We start from the raw sequence: 17,484 nt of genomic DNA on the forward strand, positions 1-17,484 counted from the left end.
GGCCAAAGTATACTTGTTTTCTATTTCTTTTTTTCCAAAGTCATATACTGTCTTAAACAATGAACTTTTTTTAACTGAGTTTAGATAATGTAAGACTAGAATATTTTTATGTCTAAGTTGATCTTCGCCTACACAATTTCTGCTCTGTTGGCAAACTGAGAGGTAGTTCAGGCGGCAGTTGATCTTTTACCTAAATGCTGTTTTAAAGGCTGTGCTGTATTCCCACTGGGAAAATGTGATTTTTTTGTTTTGAATTATTAGTATTCCATTATGAACCGCAATACAATTTAGCAGAGGTTTATAATGTAAGTATGCAGTAATATGCAGGTATCTCTAATTACTGAGTCACATGTGTGTGCTGTCCTGTGTATGTTATTGCTATATGTAAGTATGCAGTAATATGCAGGAATGTTTAATTACTGAGTCACATGTGTGTGCTGTTCTGTGTATGTTATTGCTGAATGTAAGTATGCAGTAATATGCAGGTATGTCTAATTACTGAGTCACATGTGTGTGCTGTCCTGTGTATGTTATTGCTATATGTAAGTATGCAGTAATATGCAGGTATGTCTAATTACTGAGTCATATGTGTGTGCTGTCCTGTGTATGTTATTGCTGAATGTAAGTATGCAGTAATATGCAGGTATGTCTAATTACTGAGTCATATGTGTGTGCTGTCCTGTGTATGTTATTGCTGAATGTAAGTATGCTGTAATATGCAGGTATGTCTAATTACTGAGTCACATGTGTGTGCTGTCCTGTGTATGTTATTGCTGAATGTAAGTATGCAGTAATATGCAGGTATGTCTAATTACTGAGTCATATGTGTGTGCTGTCCTGTGTATGTTATTGCTGAATGTAAGTATGCAGTAATATGCAGGTATGTCTAATTACTGAGTCATATGTGTGTGCTGTCCTGTGTATGTTATTGCTGAATGTAAGTATGCAGTAATATGCAGGTATGTCTAATTACTGAGTCACATGTGTGTGCTGTCCTGTGTATGTTATTGCTATATGTAAGTATGCAGTAATATGCAGGTATGTCTAATTACTGAGTCATGTGTGTGTGCTGTCCTGTGTATCAGGTAGATTACGAGTTGTGCGTTTGTCTTTTAACGCTGCAAAAATGTTCCTTTCAGCGTTAAAACAGCAACACAGCCATTACAAGTCTTGTCGGTATAGCTGTACCGCAAGCCTTTTAGCCTGTAATGCAAAGTCAGTCCCGCACTCGTAAAAATTACGTTTTTGCATGGAACTTTGGAAGTTTTGTGGTGAGGCTAAAAAGCTTGCGTTACACCCTATAATGACAAGATCTGTACCGCCATCTGAGAGCAGTAGTTATGAGTTTTACGCAACAAAACTGTTACATAAAACTCATAACTAAACTGTTACAAAGAACACTAACACCCACAAACTACCTATTAACCCCTAAAACGAGGCCCTCCCACATCGCAAATACTATATTAAAGTTATTAACCCCTAATCTGCCGCTCCCGACATCGCTGCCACTAATAAAATTTATTAACCTCTTTTCCGCCGCTCCCCGACATCGTCACCACTATAATAGAGTTATTAGCCCCTAAATCTCTGCCCTCCCGCATCACAAACACTATTTAAATATCATTAACCCCTAATTCTATTGGCTGATTTGAATAGGCAATAGAATTTCAGTAGCTCTCATCCTATTGGCTGATTTGAACTGCCAATAGGATTTCAGTAGCTCTCATTCTATTGGCTGATTTGAATTTCAAAAATCAAATCAGCCAATAGGAATGCAAGGGAAGCCATTTTGAAAAACCATTGAAGATTCAGTATACGGCGGCGACCGTATGAAGAGGATGCTCCGCGCCGGATGCCTTCAGGATGTACCCACTCCGTGCCACCGGGATAAAGATAGAATATGCCACCGGGATGAAGATAGAAGATGCCGCCTGGATGAAGATAGAAGATGCCGCCTGGTTGGATGAAGACGCCGCCTGGATGAAGACCTCTCGCCGCCTGGATGTCCGGACTTCAGGAACTGTAAGTTGATCTTCGGGGTTAGTGTTAAGATTTGTAAAACGTTTTTGGGTGGGGTTTTTTTAGTTTAGGGTTTGGGGTTTTCTTAAAAGAGCTGAATGCCCTTTTCAGGGTAAGCAAAAGAGCTGAATGCCCATTTAAGGGCAATGCCCAACCCTTTTTAGGGCAATGGGTAGCTTAGGTTTTTGTTAGAGTTAGGTTTATTATTTTGGGGGGTTGGTTGGGTGGTGGGTTTTACTGTTGGGGGGTCTTTGTGTTTTTTTACAGGTAAAAGAGCTGATTTTTTGGGGGCAATGCCCCACAAAAGGCCCTTTTAAGGGTATTGGTAGTTTATTGTAGGCTAGGGTTTTGTTTTTTTGGGTGGGCTTTTTTATTTTTATAGGGCTATTAGATTAGGTGTAATTCTTTTTTATTTTTCATAATTTCGTTTGTTATTTTTTGTAATTTAGTGTTTGTTATTTTTTGTAATTTAGTATTTTTTATTTTTTTTAATTAGATACTTTGTAATTTTTATAGTAGTGTTAGGATTTTTTAAATATATATTTGAGTTTTCTTTAATTGGTAGTTAGTTTAATTTTAGTTTAATAGTTATATTAGTTTACTTGTTAGTTTACACTTCGTTTTTTTAATTGACAGGTAAGTTTTAATTTAATTTAAGATAGGGAAATTTTAATTTTAATATAAAGTTAGGGGGGCGTTAGGTTTAGGGGTTACTAGTTTAAATTAGTTTATTGCGATGTGGGGGGCTTTCGGTTTAGGGGTTAATAGATTCATTTATTATATTTTGTTGTGGGGGCTTGCGGTTTAGGGGTTAATAGGTTTATTATAGTGGCGGCGGTGGCAGGGAGCGGCGGAATAGGGGGTTAATGAATTTTCATAGTGGCGGCGATGTTGGGAGGGGCAGATTAGGGGTGTTTAGACTGAGGGTTTATGTTAGGGTGTTAGGTTTAAACGTAACATTTTTTTCCCCATAGACATCAATGGGGCTGCATTACAGAGCTTTTCATTCTGTGATCGCAGGTGTTAGTTTTTTTTTCTAACACTCTCTCCCCATTGATGTCTATGGGGAAAGCGTGCATGAGCACGTCAAAACAGTGCTTGTATTTTGTGCGGTATGGAGCTCAACCCAACCATATCGCACGCACAAGCCGGTTGTTTGAAAACTTGTAATGGCAGCGCTATGGAGGGTGAAATAAGGCAACTTTTGTTGTGTTCGTTAAATACCCTCTAGCTCGCATAACTTGTAATCTACCTGTTAGTTATTTCTGAATGTAAGTATGCAGTAATATGCAGGTATGTCTAATTACTGAGTCACATGTGTGGGCTGTCCTATGTATTTTATTGTTGAATGTAAGTTTGCAGTATGTGTAGGTGTGTTTTATTTTAAATATATTGTTTGTTTCATATTAAGCATTTCCCTAAAGTTTGTTGTGTAGACTTCATATGTCTGAGTTTGCATGTGTGTATATTTGTGTGTGTTTGTGTGTCTCTGTTTATGTATATATGTGCATACCCCCCAACTGTCCTGATTTCCGTGGGACAGCCTTATTTTAGGGGTCTGTCCCGCTGTCCCAAGTTGCTAGCCATCTGTCCCGCATTGCCCCATGTATTAAAAAATAAATAAAAAAAATTCTATTGGGCCCATACTCAGAAGCAGCTGGATTTTCTCTCCCAGGGTTATATACCTGTTAGATTCCCTACGGAATAGGAATTGTGTGTGGGTTAAGCAGGAGTAAAAAGGCTGAATACCCTCTGACCTCAGGTAATGGTGACCTCTAACCCCTGGTGATAATACTAGCATGCCTTCAGTTGTATACAATGAGCAGTGCTAACACCAGGGTAACGAACAGTGGCAGCCTCAGACTGCCAGCTAATGTGCTTGCCAACCCCAGGACCCCATACAATGAATTACAGATACCCATATATGATGTAGTGTGTGTGTCTATCTGTATATATAATTGTGTGTATCTGCATGTATAAGTGTATGCTATGTAGTGTGTGTATCTGCATGTATAAGTGTAAGCTATGTAGTGTGTGTGTGTATCTGCATGTATAAGTGTATGCTATGTAGTGTGTGTGTCTGCATGTATAAATGTAAGCTATGTTTTGTATTTGTGTATCTGTATGTATACATTTGTATCTGCATGTATAAGTGTATGCTATGTAGTGTGTGTATGTATCTGCATGTATAAGTTTATACTATGTAGTGTGTGTGTGTGTATCTGCATGTTTAAGTGTATGCTATGTAGTGTGTGTGTGTATCTGCATGTGTAAGTGTATGCTGTGCAGTGTGTGTGTATCTGCATGTGTAAGTGTATGCTGTGTAGTGTGTGTGTATCTGCATGTATAAGTGTATGCTATGTAGTGTGTATGTGTATCTGTATGTATAAGTGTATGCTATGTAGTGTGTGTGTATCTGCATGTATAAGTGTAAGCTATGTAGTGTGTGTGTATCTGTATGTATAAGTGTGTGTGTGTATCTGCATGTATAAGTGTATGCTATGTAGTGTGTGTGTGTATCTGCATGTGTAAGTGTATGCTGTGTAGTGTGTGTGTATCTGCATGTGTAAGTGTATGCTGTGTAGTGTGTGTGTATCTGCATGTATAAGTGTATGCTATGTAGTGTGTATGTGTATCTGTATGTATAAGTGTATGCTATGTAGTGTGTGTGTATCTGCATGTATAAGTGTAAGCTATGTAGTGTGTGTGTATCTGTATGTATAAGTGTGTGTGTGTATCTGCATGTATAAGTGTATGCTATATAGTGTGTGTGTGTGTCTGCATGTATAAATGTAAGCTATATTTTGTGTGTGTGTGTATCTGTATGTATACGTGTGTATCTGCATGCATAAGTGTATGCTATGTAGTGTGTGTATCTGCATGTATAAGTGTATACTATGTAGTGTGTGTATCTGCATGTATAAGTGTATGCTATGTAGTGTGTGTATCTGCATGTGTAAGTGTATGCTATGTTGGGTGTGTGCGTGTATCTGCATGTATAAGTGTAAGCTATGTAGTGTGTGTGTATCTGCATGTATAAGTGTATGCTATGTAGTGTGTGTATCTGCATGTGTAAGTGTATGCTATGTAGTGTGTGTATCTGTATGTATAAGTGTATGATATGTAGTGTGTGTGTGTCTCCATGTGTAAGTGTATGCTATGTAGTGTGTGTGTGTATCTGCATGTGTAAGTTTATGCTATGTAGTGTGTGTGTATCTGCATGTGTAAGTGTATGCTATGTAGTGTGTGGATCTGCATGTATAAGTGTAAGCTATGTAGTGTGTGTGTATCTGTATGTATAAGTGTATGCTATGTAGTGTGTGTGTGTGTCTCCATGTGTAAGTGTATGCTATGTAGTGTGTGTGTATCTGCATGTGTAAGTGTATGCTATGTAGTGTGTGTGTATCTGCATGTGTAAGTGTATGCTATGTAGTGTGTGTGTATCTGCATGTGTAAGTGTATGCTATGTAGTGTGTGTGTGTCTGCATGTGTAAGTGTATGCTATGTAGTGTGTGTTGTGACAGAAAGCAAGGCCTGGTTACAAATGGAAGATATTTAAGACCAAGCATTGTACATGCTATTTCTCCTTTCAGTTAAAAACCCAGGGAGAAAGAGTGTGTATTTGATTATGCAGTTGATAAACTGTGTTCTGGGTCCCTGGGGTTTGGGATAATTGGAGAGAGGGTGGGCCATTATCCCAGACAGCTGTGAAGCTGTCAAGCAGCTAATCACAGGTGTGGCTAATTAGAAGTTGTGAGGGTTTAAATAGCAGCCTCACTTAGGCCTTGAGAGAGGGTTACACAGCTACAGAAGCTGGTGTGTGTGTTTGTTACACTGTGTAAAAGACTTTTGTTCCTGTGAACTGTAAAAGGACATTATTTTTACAAAGCACTTGTGGAATGCTGTGAAGTGCTGGGACACATTTAAAAGTACTTAACTTTGCTGCAGAGGAAGGATTTCCCTCTTTTGAAAATGAACTGCCTGTTTGTTATTGCTGTGAAAAATAAAGCCTTTTAAACTACAGTGGACTGTCCTGTGCTGCATTTGTGCCCTAGAAGACCGTGGTTAAAAGTGGTCCCTGTTACCACGTTGTATGTCTGTGGGCATAATAATCTGCAAGCAACATGGAGGAAGTCATTAAAGCTTTGATCCATTCTAATGCTATACAGCAGGAGACTAACAGAAAAGCTGCTGAAAATAGTGCAGCACTGCAACAGTTGGTCTTGGCCCAGTCAGAGAGTGCTATGCTGCTGGCTAAATCACAGAAGGAGAACACTGAATTGTTGATACAACAGATGGCTGCTGTGCAAGCTGAGACATTCAGGAAGACCCGGGAAGAGCAACAAAGTGCTACACAAACTCTGCAACGAGAGGTTCAAGCCATATCAGAAAAACTGAACTCTGAATATGTTGGTGGCAGCCAAGGTTCCAGAGTAATAAGGGCTAGTCATTATCTTCAAAAAATGACAGCAGCTGATGATGTTGAGGCGTATCTTTTGGCATTTGAACGCACAGCAGAAAGAGAAAAATGGCCGACAGTTGAGTGGGCGAGTATACTTGCGCCATTTCTTAGTGGTGAACCTCAGAAGGCCTACTTTGATTTAGAGCCAGCACAAGCCAGTGACTATGAGAAATTGAAGGCAGAAATCCTTGCACGCCTGGGGGTGACTTCGGCAGTCCATGCACAAAGATTCCATTCCTGGATGTTTTCATCTCATAATGCTGCAAGATCCCAGATGTTCGACCTTATACACCTTGTCAGGAAGTGGCTGCAACCAGAGGTTAATTTGGCTACCAAAATAGTGGAACTACTAGTGATGGACCGGTTTCAGCGTGGATTACCTGCTTCCCTGCGGCGGTGGGTTAATCAAGGTGATCCTCAAACAGCGGATCAGTTGATTGTATTGGTCGAAAGATTTATAGCTTCAGGAGAAGTTTTGCAACAATCTTCAATGGATCAGCCCCACAATCCCAAGTCCCAGAGCTCTACAAGAACTGGTAAGACTGTTCAGGGGATAAAGGGGATAAGAGAGCAGCAGGTGTATAGGCAAAACACCAGAGACATTTCCCCAGGAATTAAGGAAACATTTAAATATAACCAACCTGTAAGATGTTTTAAATGTAATGAGGTTGGGCATATTGCTAGAGACTGTGATAAAGATGAATTTATGGACTGTAATGTTGCACATTCACTATTGTCTAATAGCAACAGCTCTGTTAATAATGATTCCCATTGGTGTACTGTGACGGTTAATGGTAAAGTGTCTAGGGCTTTGCTTGATTCAGGAAGTATGGTCACACTAGTGGCTAAATCTTTAGTACCAGATGCATTATTAGATTATGGGGAAAAAATGGGAATTATCTGTGTTCATGGAGATAAACGGGAATATCCTACAGCTGAGGTGGAGATTGAGACTCAGTGTGGTAAATTAAAATATTGTGTTGGTGTAGTACCAAATTTAGCCCATGAGGTGGTGATAGGGAGAGATTTTCCAAAATTTCTGGAGTTATGGGAATCTCCAGAAATATGTCAAACTTCTGATATTTATGTATTTCCTTTCTCTGAAACTGATTTTGAAGGGGGTTCCATTGAAAAGGAGAAAAATAAGATTTATTGCCCTATGCCTGTATTAGTAGGTGATCAACCTTCTCAGAGTAATGAAGTACCAAGTACTAGCTCGGAAAATATTGATGATTTGATAGATCTGGTTGGTGGCCCTGGTAATTTTAAAAAAGCCCAATGGGAGGATCCAACATTGGTAGAGGCAAGAAATAATATCAGGGTTATAAATGATGTTGTGACACAGCCAGGAAATGTATTACCCTATCCTTATTTTGAAGCAGTTAATGATTTGGTATATCGTGTAGAGAAGAAAGGAACAGACATTGTTAAACAACTTTTGGTGCCCCAGACTTTTAGGAACACTGTATTAAATCTTGCACATAACCACATTCTAGGGGGGCATTTGGGAGTTGAGAAAACCAAAGAGAGAGTTCTTAGAAGGTTTTATTGGCCAGGGATATTTGTAGCCATCAAGGATTATTGTGCTTCATGCCCTAAGTGTCAACTTACAGCTCCTGCTAAAGATTTTCGTAACCCTTTAGTGCCCTTGCCTATAATTGATGTGCCTTTTGAAAGAATTGCTATGGACTTGGTGGGTCTGCTGGTTAAATCTGCTAGAGGACATCAGTATATACTGGTAATCCTTGATTATGCTACACGCTATCCTGAGGCAGTTCCCCTTCGTAACAGCTCTGCAAAGTCCATAGCAAAAGAACGCATGCTAATGTTTAGCAGGGTCGGGATACCTAAGGAAATTTTGACAGACCAAGGAACTCCATTTATGTCCAGGGTTACAAAAGAATTGTGTAAGTTGTTGGGCATAAAACAACTAAGGACCTCAGTATATCACCCTCAGACTGAGGGTTTAGTAGAAAGGTTTAACAAAACTCTCAAAAGTATGCTAAGAAAGGTAATTGACACAGATGGGAGAAATTGGGACCTTCTGTTACCCTATCTAATGTTCTCTATCAGGGAGGTTCCCCAGGCTTCTACAGGTTTTTCCCCATTTGAACTGTTATATGGGCGGCATCCCAGGGGATTACTAGATATAGTTAAAGAGACTTGGGAGCAAGAGACAACACCTTATCGAAGTATTATTGAACATATTTCCCAAATGCAGGATCGTATGGAAGCTGTCATGCCCATTGTAAGGGAACATATGGAAAAAGCACAGGAAGCACAAAAGTACAGCTACAACCGTAATGCTAGAGCAAGGGTGTTTCAACCTAGGGATAGGGTGTTAGTTCTGGTCCCTACAGTTGAAAATAAATTCTTGGCTACTTGGCAGGGCCCATATGAGATAATTGAGAAAGTGGGTGATGTTAATTACAAAGTAAGTCAGCCAGGGAGAAGGAAACCTGAGCAAATATATCATATAAATCTGTTAAAACCTTGGAAAGATAGGGAAGTTTTAGTTGCCTTAAAACCTACAGAACTCCCTGTCACTGAACCAGAGGTAAATATATCGGAAACCCTATCTGTACATCAGAAGCGAGAGGTCAAGGATTTTATTAGAATAAACAAAGAGGTATTTCTTTCATGTAATTAGCAAGAGTCCATGAGCTAGTGACGTATGGGATATACATTCCTACCAGGAGGGGCAAAGTTTCCCAAACCTTAAAATGCCTATAAATACACCCCTCACCACACCCACAATTCAGTTTTACAAACTTTGCCTCCGATGGAGGTGGTGAAGTAAGTTTGTGCTAGATTCTACGTTGATATGCGCTCCGCAGCAAGTTGGAGCCCGGTTTTCCTCTCAGCGTGCAGTGAATGTCAGAGGGATGTGAGGAGAGTATTGCCTATTTGAATGCAGTGATCTCCTTCTACGGGGTCTATTTCATAGGTTCTCTGTTATCGGTCGTAGAGATTCATCTCTTACCTCCCTTTTCAGATCGACGATATACTCTTATGTATACCATTACCTCTGCTGATTCTCGTTTCAGTACTGGTTTGGCTTTCTACAAACATGTAGATGAGTGTCCTGGGGTAAGTAAGTCTTATTTTCTGTGACACTCTAAAGCTATGGTTGGGCACTTTGTTTATAAAGTTCTAAATATATGTATTCAAACATTTATTTGCCTTGACTCAGAATGTTCAACTTTCCTTATTTTTCAGACAGTCAGTTTCATATTTGGGATAATGCATTTGAATTAATCATTTTTTCTTACCTTCAAAAATTTGACTCTTTTTTCCCTGTGGGCTGTTAGGCTCGCGGGGGCTGAAAATGCTTCATTTTATTGCGTCATTCTTGGCGCGGATTTTTTTGGCGCAAAAATTCTTTTCCGTTTCCGGCGTCATACATGTCGCCGGAAGTTGCGTCATTTTTTTGACGTTATTTTGCGCCAAAAATGTCGGCGTTCCGGATGTGGCGTCATTTTTGGCGCCAAAAGGCATTTCGGCGCCAAATAATGTGGGCGTCTTGTTTGGCGCTAAAAAAATATGGGCGTCGCTTTTGTCTCCACATTATTTAAGTCTCATTATTTATTGCTTCTGGTTGCTAGAAGCTTGTTCACTGGCATTTTTTTCCCTTTCCTGAAACTGTCATTTAAGGATTTTGATCAATTTGCTTTATATGTTGTTTTTTCTATTACATATTGCAAGATGTTCCACGTTGCAACTGAGTCAGAAGTTACTTGAGGAAAATCACTGCCCGGGGCTGGAGCTACCAAGCTAAGTGTATCTGCGATAAATTTTTGGTACCTGTTTCTCCAGCTGTTGTTTGTATTGCATGTCATGACAAACTTTTTAATGCAGATAAAATTTCCTTTAGTACTGTTATATTACCTGTTGCTGTTTCGTCAACATTTAATTTTCAGAGTGTTCCTGTTAAACATAAGAGATTTTATTTTTTAAATCCATTTAGAAGGCTATGTCTGTTATTTCTCCTTCTAGTTTACATAAAAGTCTTTTAAAAACTTCTCTTTTTTCAGATGAATTTTTAAATGAACATCATCGTTCTGATACTGATAATGGTTCTTCTGGTTCAGAAGTTTCTGTCTCAGAGGTTGATGCTGTTTAAATCTTTGTATTTGTTCAAGATGGAATTTATTCGTTCTTTATTTAAAGACGTATTAATTGCTTTAGATATAGAGGATTCTGGTCCTCTTGATACTAAATCTAAACGTTTAAATAGGGTTTTTTAAATCTCCTGTATTTATTCCAGAAGTGTTTAATCTCCCTGATGCTTTTTCTGAAGTAATTTCCAGGGAATGGAATATTTGGGTAATTCTTTTACTCCTTCTAAACGTTTAAGCAATTATATTCTGTGCCATCTGACAGATTAGAGTTTTTTTGGGACAAAATCCCTAAGGTTTGGGGCTGTCTCTATTCCTGCTAAAATGTACTACTATTCTTACGGCAGATAGTACTAAATTTAAGGATCCTTTAGATAAGAAAATTGAATCCTTTCTAAGAAAAGTTTACTTATGTTTAGGTAATCTTCTTAGACCTGCTATATTTTTACCGGATGTTGCTGCAGCTTCATCTTTTTGGTTAGAAGTTTTAACGCAACAAGTAACAGATCATAATTTTATAGCATTATTTTTATTCTATAACATGCTAATAATTTTATTGGTGATACCATCTTTTGATATCATTTGAGTTGATGTCAGGTATATGTCTCTAGCTATTTTAGCTAGAAAAGCTTTATGGATTTAACTTGGAATGCTGATATGTCTTCTAAGTTAACTTTGTTTTTCCCTTTCTTTCCAGGGTAATAATCATTTTTTCGTTCTTTTTCTCATAATAAGGAACAAAAGCCTGATCCTTCATCCTCAGGAGCGGTTTCAGTTTGGAAACTATTTCCAGTTTGGAATATATCCAAGCCTTATAGAAACCTATAGTCAGCTCCTAAGTACCCATGAAGGTGCGGCCCTTTTTTTCCAGTTCAGCTGGTATGGGGCAGATTACGTTTTATTCAAAGGAGTTTGGATCAATTCCGTTCTCAATCTCTGGTTTCAGAACATTGTTTCAGAAAGGTACAGAATTGGCTTCAGTTAAGGCCTCCTGCTAAGAGATTTTTTTCTTCCCGTGTCCCAGTTAACACAGCAAGGCTCAGCATTTCTGAAATGTGTTTTAGATCTAGAGTTGGCTGGAGTAATTATGCCAGTTCCAGTTCTGGAACAGGGGCTAGGGTTTTATTTTATCTCTTCATTGTACCAAAGAAGGTCAATTCCTTCAGACCAGTTCCGGATCTATCAATATTGAATCGTTATGTATACCAACATTCAAGATGGTTACTGTAGGACTATTCTGCCTTTTGTTTAGCAAGGGCATTTTATGTCTACAATAGTTTTGCAGGATGTGTATCTGCATATTCCGATTCATTCAGATCACTTTTAGTGTTTGAGATTCTCTTTTTAGACAAGCATTACCAGTTTTGTGGCTCTACTGTTTGGCCTAGCCTCAGTTCCAAGAATTTTTTTCAAAGATTCTCGGTGCCCTTCTTTCTGTATTCAGAGAACAGGGTTTTGGTATTTCCTTATTTGGACGATTATCTTGGTATTTGCTCAGTCTTCTCATTCGAAGAATCTCATGCGATTCGACTTGTGTTGTTTCTTCAAGATCATGGTTGGAGGATCAATTTACCAAAAAGTTCATTGATTCCTCAGTCAAGGGTAACCTTTCTGGGTTTCCAGATAGATTCAGTGCCATGACTCTGTCTTTAACAGACAAGAGACGTCTAAATTGTTTTCAGCTTGTCGAAACCTTCAGTCACAATCTTTCCCTTCGGTAACCTTATGCATGGAAATTCTAGGTCTTATGACTGCTGCATTGGATGCAATCCCCTTTGCTTGTTTTTCACATGCGACCTCTTCAGCTCTGTATGCTGAATCAATGGTGCAAGGATTACACAAAGATATTTCAATTTATATCTTTAAAACCGATTGTTCGACACTCTCTAACGTGGTGGACAGATCACCATCGTTTAATTCAGGGGGCTTCTTTTGTGCTTCCGACCTGGACTGTAATTTCAACAGATACAAGTCTCACAGGTTGGGGAGCTGTGTGGGGATCTCTGTCGGCACAAGGAGTTTGGGAATCTCAGGAGGTGAGATTACCGATAAATATTTTGGAACTCCGTGCAATTTTCAGAGCTCTTCAGTTTTGGCCTCTTCTGTAGAGAGAATCGTTCATTTGTTTTCAGACAGACAATGTCACAACTGTGGCATACATCATCAAGGAGCGACTCACAGTCCTCTGGCTATGAAAGAAGTATCTCGAATTTTTTTGGTTTGGGCGGACTCCAGCTCCTGTCTAATCTCTGCGGTTCATATCCCAGGTGTAGACAATTGGGAAGCGGATTATCTCAGTCGCCAAACGTTGCATCCGGGCGAATGGTCTCTTCACCCAGAGGTATTTCTTCAGGTTGTTCAAATGTGGGAACTTCCAGAAATAGATCTGATGGCGTCTCATCTAAACAAGAAACTTCCCAGATATCTGTCCAGATCCCGGGATCCTTAGGCGGAGGCAGTGGATGCATTATCACTTCCTTGGAAGTATCATCCTGTCTATATCTTTCCGCCTCTAGTTCTTCTTCCAAGAGTAATCTCCAAAATTCTGAAGGAATGCTCGTTTGTTCTGCTGGTAGCTCCGGCATAGCCTTACAGGTTTGGTATGCGGATCTTGTCCGGATGGCCTCTTGCCAGTCGTGGACTCTTCCGTTAGACCAGACCTTCTGTCACAAGGTCCTTTTTTTCCATCAGGATCTGAAATCTTTCAATTTAAAGGTATGGCGATTGAACGCTTGATTCTTGGTCAAAGAGGTTTCTCTGACTCTGTGATTAATACTATGTTACAGGCTCGTAAATCTGTATCTAGAGAGATATATTATAGAGTCTGGAAGACTTATATTTTTTGGTGTCTTTCTCATCTTTTTTCTTGGCATTCTTTTAGAATACCGAGAATTTTACAGTTTCTTCAGGATGGTTTAGATAAGGGTTTGTCTGCAAGTTCCTTGAAAGGACAAATCTCTGCTCTTTCTGTTCTTCTTCACAGAAAGATTGCTATTCTTCCTGATATTTATTGTTTTGTACAAGCTTTGGTTCGTATAAAACCTGTCATTAAGTCAATTTCTCCTCCTTGGAGTTTGAATTTGGTTCTGGGAGCTCTTCAAGCTCCTCCCTTTGAACCAATGCATTCATTGGTCATTAAATTACTTTCTTGGAAAGTTTTGTTCCTTTTGGCCATCTCTTCTGCCAGAAGAGTTTCTGAATTATCTGCTCTTTCTTGTGAGTCTCCTTTTCTGATTTTTCATCAGGATAAGGCGGTGTTGCGAACTTCTTTTGAATTTTTACCTAAAGTTGTGAATTCCAACAACATTAGTAGAGAAATTGTGGTTCCTTCATTATGTCCTAATCCTAAGAATTCTAAGGAGAAATCATTGCATTCTTTGGATGTTGTTAGAGCTTTGAAATATTATGTTGAAGCTACTAAGTCTTTCCGAAAGACTTCTAGTCTATTTGTTATCTTTTCCGGTTCTAGAAAAGGCCAGAAAGCTTCTGCCATTTCTTTGGCATCTTGGTTGAAATCTTTAATTCATCTTGCCTATGTTGAGTCGGGTAAAACTCCGCCTCAGAGGATTACAGCTCATTCTACCAGATCAGTTTCTACTTCCTGGGCGTTTAGGAATGAAGCTTCGGTTGATCACATTTGCAAAGTTGCAACTTGGTCCTCTTTGCATATTTTTACTAAATTCTACCATTTTGATGTATTTTCTTCTTCTGAAGCAGTTTTTGGTAGAAAAGTATTTCAGGCAGCAGTTTCAGTCTGAATCTTCTGCTTATGTTTTTTATTAAACTTTATTTTGGGTGTGGATTATTTTCAGCAGGAATTGGCTGTCTTTATTTTATCCCTCCCTCTCTAGTGACTCTTGTGTGGAAAGATCCACATCTTGGGTAGTCATTATCCCATACGTCACTAGCTCATGGACTCTTGCTAATTACATGAAAGAAAACATAATTTATGTAAGAACTTACCTGATAAATTCATTTCTTTCATATTAGCAAGAGTCCATGAGGCCCACCCTTTTTTGTGGTGGTTATGATTTTTTTGTATAAAGCACAATTATTCCAATTCCTTATTTTATATGCTTTCACACTTTTTTATCACCCCACTTCTTGGCTATTCATTAAACTGAATTGTGGGTGTGGTGAGGGGTGTATTTATAGGCATTTTGAGGTTTGGGAAACTTTGCCCCTCCTGGTAGGAATGTATATCCCATACGTCACTAGCTCATGGACTCTTGCTAATATGAAAGAAATGAATTTATCAGGTAAGTTCTTACATAAATTATGTTTTTCTGTGGTACCGGGAAAAACTAATGTTATTAAGCATGACATAATAACAGAACCAGGGAAGAAGGTCTGCCTTAAACCCTATAGGGTCCCTGAGGCTCGTAGAAAGGCTATTAAACTGGAGGTAGAAAAAATGTTAAAGCTTGGGGTAATTGAGGAATCACAAAGTGAGTGGAACAGTCCAATCGTGCTTGTTCCAAAGCCGGATGGTTCATTAAGGTTCTGTAATGACTTTCGTAAGCTTAATTGTGTTTCCAAATTTGACACCTACCCAATGCCTAGAGTAGATGAGTTGATAGAAAGGCTTGAAAAGCACGTTATCTCACTACAATTGATTTAACGAAAGGGTATTGGCAGGTGCCTCTCACTAGTCAAGCAAAGGAAAAGACAGCTTTTTCAACCCCAGAGGGCTTATTTCAGTATACGGGGTTGCCATTTGGTTTACATGGGGCCCCGGCAACATTCCAGAGGATGATGGATAGAATTCTGAAACCCCATGTTCGTTATGCGGCAGCATATTTGGATGATGTTATAATTTATAGTACAGATTGGGAATCCCATCTTCCAAAAGTTCAAGCAGTACTTGATGCAATACGGTCCACTGGGTTAACTGCCAATCATGCAAAATGTACTGTTGGTTTACAGGAAGCTAAGTACTTGGGTTATACTATTGGTAGAGGATTAGTTAAACCTCAGACAACAAAAGTAGAGGCCATACAGAACTGGCCACAGCCTCTAACTAAAAAACAAGTAAGAGCATTTATTGGGATAACTAGTTATTATAGAAGGTTTATCCCGAATTTCGCTACAATTGCGGAACCCTTGACAGATCTCACAAAAGCAAGGGCCCCAATTATGATAAAATGGTCCCCAGAAGCAGAACAAGCTTTTAAGCATTTGAAAGATGCCCTTTGTGCCCATCCAGTTTTGGTAACCCCCAATTTCGCTAAAGATTTTTTTTTTTTTAATTCTTTTTATTAAAGAGTTACAGGTACAATGAGTTAGATGCATACATTGACATGCCAGATCACATCGACATCACCTTTCATATCATGAATTGAGCAAAACATGTTGATTATCGATACAGTGTCATTACTAATACAGTTGTTGTCAGAGAATACAAAGAGGGTTAACAGCTCATTTTCATAACGTATGGTACATATGTAATCTGTTAGTTTGCGATTAGAACAGTGTTACAATATGAATCAATCCCTGCAGTAGGGGCTATATCAACATCCATTAATTATCTCCCACTGCACCTGCGACTCTTAATTTTTATTTTAGTTTCAACAACACAACATATAACAAAACAATAATACTAACCTAAACACATAAACTGAAACTAAATTGCCCCAATCCCAAGTATTTTAGAGGCATGTGGATAACTGCCTAATAGACGAAGGGTGTAGGTTTGCCTCTGAGCTTAGTGTGATGAGCTGGGTTGCTATATAAACAGCGCTTTCCTGGAATACCTTCCATATGTAAAGGGACCTGCATAAGTATAGCCAACTTTAGCTAGGATACTATAAGCTCTGATAGAACTCTAGGGGAGCTCTCACAATGTAGCCCCATATAGGTACAGCTTGTTAAGACTGCAGAGCATTTATAAAAATTAATGATGAATTAGTAGTTAGGTGAGATTGGATTTAAAAGATGGGAGTTTATAGGTAGGACTATATATAGTATATTTAATTTGGGCTGGAGCACTAATGAATTACCAGCAGGTTATGTTGTAGCCCCTGTCTCCCTCAGGTCAATCAGATCACATCTTGTACCCCATACCTATGCAGTTAACCTAGAATGAGCCAGAAAATTGGGAGCTGTTATAACCCATTGATATTTATAGTACATAAAGATACAAAAGCCATATTTCCAGTAAAGCTCTTAGCACCATGTATTAAGGGGGGCTGTGTGAGGATAGAAAACCTTTCTAACTGTGGGATTGGGGGAGAAACAGTAAGGACCTTTCCCCGGCCAGGAGTTTTGTGTCAGTCCAGAAGGGAATCTTGTTAGAGTTAAAAAAAAGCAAAACAAAACCGAAGTGTGTAAGTACTGTATTGGCATCGCACAGATAGGTTTCCTAGGAGACTTAAAAATATGGGGATGCTTAGAGTGGGGTGATAGCAAAATGGCTGCTGCAGAAATAAGGTATGTGACCTGTAAACAATTACGTGAAAAATAGCTCCAAGTTATACCGGATCCCTGTATACAGCGAACATTGCAAGAAAAAAAAAAAAAAAAAATCAACTATAAAGACAAGTAACCAAACATACGACAGATTGACAAATAAGCAGGACATAAGTACCAGGGCCTCCTCTAAAAGTAGCAGTGATTGTGCATAGTAGACAGTTCTTATTGCCTAAAATAATTCAAGGCATGATACGTCTGGTTGCTGCCTGTGAGAGGTGCTCAGGAATATTGACAGCGTCTATAACAAACTTAGTGTAAATTACATCGTGAGCTCAGAAGCGGAGGGCCATCAAGGCTGCCAGAAAATAATAGTTATGGCGTTCAGATATTTGTACCCCGGTTGAGCAGATAAAACACTCTTAGGCTAGTGTAAAAGAGTAAGATACCTGTAGCGGGGGAATTGAAATACAGTGG

Source organism: Bombina bombina, chromosome 1, assembly GCF_027579735.1.
Source record: "Bombina bombina isolate aBomBom1 chromosome 1, aBomBom1.pri, whole genome shotgun sequence".
Classification (NCBI taxonomy): domain Eukaryota; kingdom Metazoa; phylum Chordata; class Amphibia; order Anura; family Bombinatoridae; genus Bombina; species Bombina bombina.